Source organism: Ursus maritimus, unplaced genomic scaffold (genome assembly GCF_017311325.1).
Source record: "Ursus maritimus isolate PB19 unplaced genomic scaffold, ASM1731132v1 scaffold_8, whole genome shotgun sequence".
In the NCBI taxonomy this organism is placed as follows: Eukaryota; Metazoa; Chordata; class Mammalia; order Carnivora; family Ursidae; genus Ursus; species Ursus maritimus.
Genome location: NW_024426996.1, coordinates 62,636,111 through 62,646,326, shown reverse-complemented (window position 1 = coordinate 62,646,326; position 10,216 = coordinate 62,636,111).

Genomic DNA, 10,216 nt, shown 5'->3' with positions numbered 1-10,216 from the left:
GTCTAAAATCTCAAGAATGAAATTCATAACTTACAACAAAGCTGTATTTCACTTTTGTGAGCTTTCGTTCTTTGCTGTGAGCCATTTTGCTATTACTCGGTGCTTTTCAGAGGAAGATCCTTAAATATTAAGTGGGCTCATGGATTGAACAGTGAAAGTATATAACAAAAATGAATTTATCTAAGCAAACTGCATTATTAATCAGAATCATTTTATTCTGTATGTTTTTAGCCTGTTTCAAAATCCATGTAAAGAGTTCTTTGAGAAAGTAAATCCTTAAGCTTTAGAGTTTTTCTTCTAACACCAAGTAATGCAATAGATTTGACTTTTGTCATTTCAAAATACTATAAACTTACTTACGTTCTAATGTTGCTTATCTTCAATAAATGGAAAGTACGCCCCAATTCTCTTTTGACTAAGAATTTTAAATTGGAATAGACCTGTATTTAAGTCCTGGTTCTGCCCCTTATTAGCTCTGTGTCCTTGGACAGATCTTGCAATCTCCCGAACCAGCTTTCTCTCCACATGTAAAATACACAAGCTAATGGTAACTTCAGAGGTTTGTAACAAGGGCATATAATATACATTTTGTGAAAAGAGTAGTACAAATTCTGGTAGGGGCACCTGGGTGGTTCAGTTGGTTAAGCGTCTGCCTTTGGCTCAGGTCATGATCTCCGGGTCCTAGGATCAGAGTCCCACGTTGGGCTCCCTGCTCAGCTGGGAGTCTGCTTCTCCCTCCCCCTCTCCCTCTGTCTCTCCCTGGCTTGTGTGCTTTCTCTCTCTGTCTGTCAAATAAATACATACAATCTTAAAAACAAATTCTGGTAGTTATAGATTGGGTTTCTATCCAAGCATCTGTCGTGTATTCATGGCATTTTTGGATTTTCGGCTTTAGATGATGAAATAAGACTATGTCGGTGTTTATGGGTTTGGATTATTGCATAAAGAGAGTATGTGCACACGCAAATATATGGATTTGAAAACGTCTTTCCTGGCACATTGGCGACAGATTTGGAATCAAAAGGCTATCTTAAAGCTCTCTGTGGTGTGTCACGTGGGCTTGACCTCCGGTGGAGAGGAAAAGGCCCCTGAGGTCAATGGATAAAAGTAAGAGATGTATTCAAACCTGATCTTCTGAGAAACTAAATCACATCTCAAGAGGTATCTGTTTCAAATCCTGACGCCAAGTTCCAGCCAGTGAAACGCTAACGTGGGCCCACCGATGGCTGGTGCCTCCGCCTGTGGGTTTCTTCGCCCTGAAAATTGAAAGCGTGTGAGATCAAAAAGAAGCAGCAAGTCTACTCTGTACGCAGAGATGTGTTCACTTCTCCTTTGACTCCAAGAAGCCGGGCTGCTCCTCGGCTCTGCCACACAATTCCCACCTGACAGGTCAGGCTTCTGAAACTATGGAGGCTTGCGGAAATAGTGGAAAAATCGGGTAGCCCTGCCTTTCCCAGGAGTCCGACAGTTGTCTAAACATTCAGGGCTGATCCCTTGGCTGCCAAGGAACTGGTTGAACCAGATTCAGAGATGCTTATGCCTGAATGCCTGTCAGGACAAATAAGACTGCCTTTTATCTCAGCGTGGCTTTGGGACCCTTCCAGAAGGCTATTCTAGCCTTCAAGTGTTTGTTTTAAATTGCACTCCTTAAAGGTAATCAGGAACGGTATTTAAACCAACGTCACCACTGCCCTAGCATAGTCTCTTATTTATTTTTTGTTTTTTCTTAAGGTTTTATTTATTTGGGAGAGAGAGCATGAGAGTCAGAGGGAGAAGCAGACTCCCCACTGAGCAAGGAGCCTGATGCAGACTCGATCCTGGGACTCCAGGATCATGACCTGAGCCAAAGGCAGTCACCTAACCAACTGAGCGCCCCCAGGCGCCCTGCCCTAGCACAGTTTCTAAGCGGGTTAACATCTATAGCTGCTCTTGCTATCGTGCTGTGCGTGAGGAGTTGGACATGCACAATTTCCGGCATCTCCTAGCTAAAATGCTGCTCGTTTTTCTGCACAGCATCCCCCTTGATATGTTTCGAGGGCAAATATTATTATCTTAAAGATTCAAAAGTCTGTGGCTCAGAGAGGGCAAGTTCTCATTGTTGATGCAGAAATTTGGTATAATCTGTAGAAGACTCGAAGAGATTGGAAGGTGGCAGAATATGCCACTGCCAAACTTGGCACTTTGGCGTAAGGATAATTTTGAGCTGAAGGCAATTGAGAAGATGCAGGTCTAAGAAGAGCCCTGTCCCTTCCCCCTATATTTGCCTGAAAGCAGGACATAACATGTAAAGATGCCACCCTCCCCCCTGCACACACACCTCCAAGGACAGAAGTTAATCACTGCAGGTAATTCTAGACCCTTCCTTACCATTCCTTTCCCCGTATCCTTGCCTTCCCACAGTTTGGGAGCCTTCAAGTCCTATTCCTTTGTCTTGTCATGGCTCTAAAAATACACTGTTCTTTAGTGAAGGTGCTGTCGAAGCCCCAGTTCTAACCAGCCCTTTGAGATACTCATCTCTGAGCTCCCCTGTGTATGCTGGACGTCCTGCTGATGAACTTCTTGTTTTTTCTCTTGTTAATCTGTCTTTTGTGAGTCTAATGTATGGGGCCTGAGCCGGAGAACCCAAGATGGGGAGAAGAAAAGGTTTTTTTCCTTCCCCTCCCAGCTCAACTAGATTCTGGTGGAGGCTCTAGTCACAGTCTGGGGAGGGCTCTGAGTTTCCCATGCGTGTATGTTATGCGTGTACATGTGAGTGTTTATCTAACAGCACTACCACTTACGAAGTCCAAACGGGGCCATGGGCTGTGTTGAGTGTTTTTCATGCCAGACATCATCTAATATCCCATCCAAATCTGTTTCCTGCCAGGATCCCGAGTGTCCCACACGTGATCGCATTCCATTCTTCCTGCGAGCTGGAAGACGTGTATTATTATCCCCAGAGTGCACGGGAGAAAGCCTCAATGATGTGAAACAGCTTGCCTGGACTTACATAATCCATTTGTCAATGTCAGGGCGGGATTGGAAGGAAGGTCTTCGTGACTCAGTTGTACTGCCTGCCCCTCACCAGGCTGGACGATATTGCATTACCTCCGTGGTCCCAACCTTTTCCCTTTGTCTTCTTTCTGTAAAGAATGCTTTATAGACACCCTTGATTGTCGTAAAATGAAATTCATACATAATATAATCTATCTAAAGGCCTCATTTTAAATAAAATATATAAAATAGCTTTTTCTTTCTTTTCTTTTTTTAAGTAGGCTCCATAGCCAGTGCAGGGCCCAACATGGGACTTGAATTCATAACCCTGAGATTAAGACCTGAGCTGAGATTAAGAGTCAGACACCTAACCGATCGAATCACCCAGGCACCTCTATAAAACATTTCAAAATAAAAGGACAGTTACTTACAATAAAACATGTGTTTCATATGTAAATGCTTAGCATGACCTCATTGTTACGATGTAACAAAGCAGTCAGAGGCACATGCTTTCTTAAAATGAGTACACTTGGATTTAAGATAAGTAAGGCAAATCTGAATTTTTTACTTATACAGGACATTTTTTTAAAGACTTTATTTATGTGAGACAGAGAGAGAGAGCATGAGAGAGAAAGCGCGAGTGGGGGGTGGGGGTGGGGTAGGGGCAGAGGGAGAGGAAGAAGCAAGTTCCCTGCTCAGCAGGAAGCCCAATGCAGGACTCGATCCCAGAACCCTGGGATCAGGGCCCAAGCCTAAGGCAGATGCCCAACTGACTGAGCCACCCGGGCACCCCTATACAGGACATTTTAAAATCAGAGCTAAATTAGGAGATTCGTGTAGGGTCACTCCTAAGGTGGATTCGATTTTTTTTTACTCAAAAATATTCACCCTATTCCTCCACTTCCAAGGCAGGAGAATACTTTTAGTTTTCCACCCCTTGATTTTTGGGCTTGCTGACGTAGCCTGCTTTGGCCAAGTGACATCATAGCAGCCAAGGCTGAAATAAGGCTTGAGGTGCGCTGTGCAGTGGGACTTGCCCTCTTGTACCTCTGCCCTGATCATGAGAAGAGCTCCTCCCAGTATCTGCTGGCCCTGCAGCCTGGGGCCCTCGGTGAGACACACGGAGCAGACTTGAGCCCAACCCAAGTGCGGAGCCAAGCCCAGCAGACCGAGTTTGAAGCAGAACCGCCCAGCTGAGCCCAGCCTGGATCAGCCAACCCCCAGCCAACCCGAGATGCATGGGGGAGAATGACTGCTGTTTTTGGCCACTTTGTTTTGGACTGGCTCGTTACCCAGAAATTGCTGACGGATATAATATGCTGACTGAAACAGCTATAAAGGCAGGTACAGAGGGTTGTTTGGGGGGGACTCAGATAACATGAGCCATGTTGCTATTGCTCATGTGAGTTTTCCACAATGGTGCACCATTCTTTTTCTCTATCTGGACAAAAGCAAAGTATAATTTCCCCTTGATATGCATAGCAGTTGCATTCCTGGCATATTCAGGTATGTTAAAATTATACAAAAATATTTTCTGTTTATGTAACTCAAAGTAGACTCTAGATTCAAATAAGTAAAAATATGTTATTCACCTACATAAATGTCTTTCCAGATTCTAAAAAAAAAAGTTGTGCAAGACTTAGTGTAATTCATTCTTCGTGGCATGGGACTGTCCCAACTGTTACAGATTATTTGGCACCTAACCCCTACTCTCTAAATTCCAGTAAGACACCCCCCCCAAACCCTGTGACAACCAAAAACTCCTCCGCACATTCCCAAAGTGCTCCCTGGGAGGTGGCATGGCCCTTGTTGGAATCACTAGACGAAGTGACTCAGTGGTCCCTTCTGAGTCTGATTTCAGTTGTCATTTAATCAGTAAATATGTATTAAATGTCTGTTATGTGTCAGCACCATGGATAAAAGAATATACAACCATTGCTGTCAAAGGGCTTACAGCGTGGAGAGAAACACAAGCCAGCAATCAGGCAATTTTAATGTGGAGTGAAAATTAAATCCACTGAGGTACATTCGGGCTGCTGCAGGAGCACCTAACAGGAGCATCCAACCTAATCTTGGGGGCTCGGGGCTAAATAAAACCTTAAAAAACAAAAAAATGCAAGTAGTAGATGAGGATTTATTCTCACATAAAAGAAGTGTAGTTAGACTAGTTCCTTCTATCTTTTTGCCTTCTGTCTCGAGGTTACCTCAAGGTCCAAAATAGCTGCTGGAGCTTCAACCATCACATCTGCATTCCACCAGAAGGAAGAACTAGGGGTAAAGAATAAGGAGGTAAATCTCCCAGTGAAGTCAGTTCCTTTAAGGGTCTTACAGAGGACGTCTTCTTAGTCTGGGGTTGGGATTGACTGATGGTGGGGTACAGTAGGGCTCCCCTGAAAGCAGGCAGGACCGCAGGGCTGGTCACACACCAGCACTCCCTATGCATCAGGCTGAGGATCAACTCCAGCTGCAAAGACATCTCTGCTTCAGCTCTACCCCTGCCCTTTCCAGCTCCCCTCACTTCTTTACAGGTTTTTCCTTCCAAACACCACTTGCAAAAGAATCTACATCCCAGGGTGCAGGTGCAGGAATTCCATGCTCATTTTTAGCCTAAATCTGCCTTCTTGTAATCTCACCTGCATTCTGCTATGTTGAATGATCTGGCATACGTGGAATTCTCTTCCTTATAGAGGCTCCCTCACACATTGGAGCACAGCCATAAAGGAACAGTGTAATATCTAATGTGTACATATCACTGGGCTGTTGACAGAGTGCTCTGTTCTTTTTGTCGTGTCCTCCAACACGCCCAGGCCTTGGTGGTAGTCATGGCTATTTTTATAGGTGAAGACACTGACGTTCAGATAGTGACTTCCCCAAGGTCACTTGGAAGATAAATGGCAGAGCTGGGCTCTCTGGGAACAAAGCCGTGGACAAGGTATATGACTTCGCCAGGTCTACCATCACAAAGTGCCATAAACTGGGGGCTTTAAACAATGGAAATGTATCTCTCGCAGCTCTGCACCTGTCAGCAGCGCCATGCTCCCTCCCAAGGCCCTAGTGGACGATCCTTTCCTGCCTCTTCCTAGATTCAAGCGACCCTAGGCATGGCCCAGCTGGTGGCCACAGGACTCCCATCTGTGCCTCCCTCCATTTTCACATGGCTTTCTCGGCGTGTCTCTCTGTGTCCTCGCCAATCCTCAAAGGACGCTCTTGTCGGATTTAGGGCTCACCTTGATCCGTAACCCATTACATCAGCAAAGACCCTATTTCAAGGTCACATTCCGAGGTTCTGGGTGGATGCAAATCTTTGGGGGAACACTACCTAACCTACCGCCCATGGAACTTTGCTTTTCATAGATTTATTTATTTTTAAGTTTCATTTCTTTTTTTTAAATATTTTATTTATTTTAGAGAGAGAGAGGGTGAGCGAGAGGGCACAAGCAGGGGGAGCAGCAGAGGGAGAGGGAGAAGCAGGCTCTCTGCTGAGCAGGGAGCCCGATGCGGGGCTCGATCTCAGGACCCTGAGATCATGACCTGAGCTGAAGGCAGACTCTTAGCCACCCAGGCGCCCCTTAAATTTCATTTCTCTGTGTTAGCAGAACAGTCACTGTCACGCGCGTCAACACACATTCTCTTCTGCCCCTTGTTCTCAGAGCTCCTGCTAGAGGGGCGAGCACAGGCACGAAGAGACGCGTGGGTGCAGCCCCTCCCGAGGCCCTGGAGCGCATCCCAGGGGCTCCATGTCTCTGCTGTTCTCTGATATCCTTTCCAGCGGGGGCTCCTGTCTGTCCGGCCCCACGATGCTGGCCAAGCCTGGCACCTCAGAAATGACCAGCGAGTCTCCGTAGCTTTTCCAAGTGCCCTGACTTTCAGGGTGTTTGGCTCAGCAGCGTCCTTGCTGCTCTTCAAAGATCCGAGGAAAACCGCACGAAGTCCCTTTGGATCCAAGTCCTTCCCCAGCCCGGTTGTCAGAGTTCAGGCCTCCCGGGGGTGGGGAGAGGTTTGGTGAGCTTTCCCCTCAGAAATCAAAGCAGAGAGGGACAGTCGACGGGATGCATGACTGTCTTGGTCAAGGGGCTGCCGCGGCAACACCACAGACCCATGGCTTAAGCCGCAGAAAGTTATTTCTCCCGGTTCTAGAGGCTGAGAAGCCCAAGATCAAGGTGCTGTCAGATTCAGTCCCTGCTGAGAGCAGCTTCCTGGCCAGTGGGTGGTCTGCTTCTTGCTGTGTTCTCACGTGGCAGAGAGAGAGAGAGAGAGAAGGAGAGGGGAGAGGGAGGGAGAGGGCAAGCAAATTCCAGTGTCTCTTCTTCTTCTTATAAGGGAACCAGTCCTATTTGGGAGCTCACCCTCACGACTTCATCTAAACCTGATTATATTCCAAAAGCCCCATACCATAACATTGGTGGTTAGAGTTTTAACGTACGAATTTGGCGGGGATTGGGGGGGACACAGTTCAATCCACAGCAATGACCTTGTGAGCAGGGATGTTAGGATCCATAACCAGAGGGCAGACATAGTCACAGTGAAGTCTTTGTAGAGTTCCTTTGTTTCTGGTGGTCTCCCCTGATGGTTTTCCCTTTAAAAAGAAGTAGGTCTGTGGGGTGTCTGGCTGGCTCAGTCAGTAGAGCATGCAACTCTTGATATTAGGGTCATGAATTGGTGGGGCTTACTTTAATAGTAATAATAATAATAATAATAATAATAATAATAATAATAATAATGTAGGCGACTTTGTACTTGCTTTGGGGCAGCAAGAAAAAGGGCAGGTGGGGAAACAAGTTTCCACGACAAGGGCCAGAAGAGATAGATGGGGAAGATGGCAGGCAGACTGATAGGGGGTGTGGCAGGGAGACTGGAGAGCAGGGTTGGCTTGTCTTGACTGGTAAAGGGTTTCAACACATATTAACACACAGATATATCCATCCCATATTATGGCTGCAGCCATAGAGCCATAGAGTCGGCATTCTTGGGTGTCATTGATAGAACCAACCCCACCTAAACTGGCTTAAGGAGACAAAGGAATTTATGACCCATATAAGTGAAAACTTCAGGCATGGCTTGATCTAGGTGCTCGTATGGTGTCCTCACTCATTCCTATTTCCTTGTTCTGCTCTCCTCTTACTGGCTTTTTTTTGCCAAGGCAGGTGCTCCTTAAGTGGTGGGAAACCACAACAACCATTACTCCCACAAATACAACAGCCACGTGGTTGCTGCTGTGAACGGTGCTTCAGTGACAGATTGTGCCACAGGCTCCACTTCTTCACCCCCTTCTGACCCACGCCCTTTGCCAGGTTCGCCATGCTTGGCCACATGACTTGCCTGACCCAAAAGCATATGGCAGAAGTGACAGGGGTAGCTCCAAGCCTAGACCTCCTGATGCTTGTCTCTTTCTCTTAACTCATGTGCTCCCGCCATTCCCATGAGAAACACATGTCCAGGCTGGTCCCGTTGGTTCCAGGAGGAGGATGAGAGACACATGGGGCAGAGACGAATTACCCCTGCCAAGGTGACCCTAGACAAGCCGGTCACGTGGGCCAGGCAAGATGGGAAGGCTGAACCTGTGTGACATGTGAACAATTCACGAGACACATGCCACTAAAATGACAAAATTTAACTATTGTAGTTTCTTTCCCAACCATTCCAGCAGAAGCCCCTGGTCATCTGCCCAAACCCAAGCCAGTCCCTCTGGTCCTTTGTATTTCTCCCACTACATGGGCTAAAACCGGGGAGGGTTGGATTTCCAAAGGGAAACTGGGGTCTGTTACAGAATACAGAGAAGAAGTTTCTCAGGTGTTACTACAAAATGCTCCTCGGGCTTGAACCATTTTCTCTGCAGTGGATTTGGAGGTGGGAGCGCTTCTGACCCCACTAACAAAGTAAGGAGGGAGCCTCCCTGGCCCCTGCGGGAAGCTCAGTGGTTTGTCCACATCCTCCCGAGGAGTCGCTGAACCCGAGCCCATGTTAGTGGCGTCAGAGATTCCGCTCTGTGAGACCGAGTGCACCCAGGGTCTGTCTCCGCGCTCGGGGCTCGGGGGACCCGTTTCCAGCTCTGCCCCTGGTTTCCTTCGAGGATCCTGCTGATGTCCGTCAGCTTTGCTCCGCTCAGGAATTTTCCTGCACAGACAATAAAAAGAAACATTCCCATCTTACGGTTGTAAGCTTATATTTATGCCTCTCTCAGCAAATATTCAGAGTCCATGACTTTTACCATGTATGTCGAATATAAGGTGAGGTGGGGTTTTGTTTTTTTTCTTCCCAAAATTATCCCCCAGAAAAGAGGGAACTGCCTTATTTTTGAAACTTGCACATTGTCTCACACTGAGGGATACTCTCTCATTTGCCTTATTTGGGTCAACCCTATCGTATTTGTACTGTTTGGCGAAGGTTGCCTGTAAAGTCTGCGAATCCATACCTGCTTCTAGGTCACCCCACAGCATCAGAGTTATTTAAGAGAGAATCAGAAAATACAGATTCTGTGACTATTCTTGGTGGTATGATTTCAGGAACTCAACTGCAAATTTTGTAAAGAAGTCTTTAAATGATCACAAATCTGTACCTATAAGACATTTTTTAAAAAGATTTTATTTATTTGAGAGCAGGCAAGAATGAGAGAGATCGTAAAGGGAGTGGGGAAAGTGGACTTCCCACCCAGCAGGGAGCCCAACGCAGGGCTCGATCTCAGGACCCTGAGATCATGACCTGAGTTGAAGGCAGACCCTTAACTGACTGAGCCACCCAGGCGCCCCAAGAAATTTTCTAAAATGGATGTATTAATGCTAATGCTAATGTGACGTTAGGTCTTGAGATAAAATTTCCCAAAGTATCATCATATCTGGATGTAGTGTTTTCTATCCAGATGACGTGTAAGTGCAGATCACGTGCTCTTGGCAGCTTGCGCTGGACAGCTTGAACGGGGGCCTTATTACGTCAGAGACCAGATACTACAGGCACACGTGAAGGATTTAAGTGATACCACTGGTTGAAATGTGCATGGAAAAGAGCAATATTTCTACATTAAGACACCACAGTGTGTAAATGGTGATGTTACTATGGGTGTGTAAGTCAATCCTTTAATACTATAAGGAGACATTTGGCTATTCCATCTACAACTCTGTGCGTGTGTGTGTGTGTGTGTGTGTGTGTACCATCATGCCTTGAAATTGGTTAGACTTGTTCCTCTTACTTTATTTTTTCAAAGTTCCTTTAGCTATTCTAGTTCCCTTGCTTTTCCTGTACATTTCAG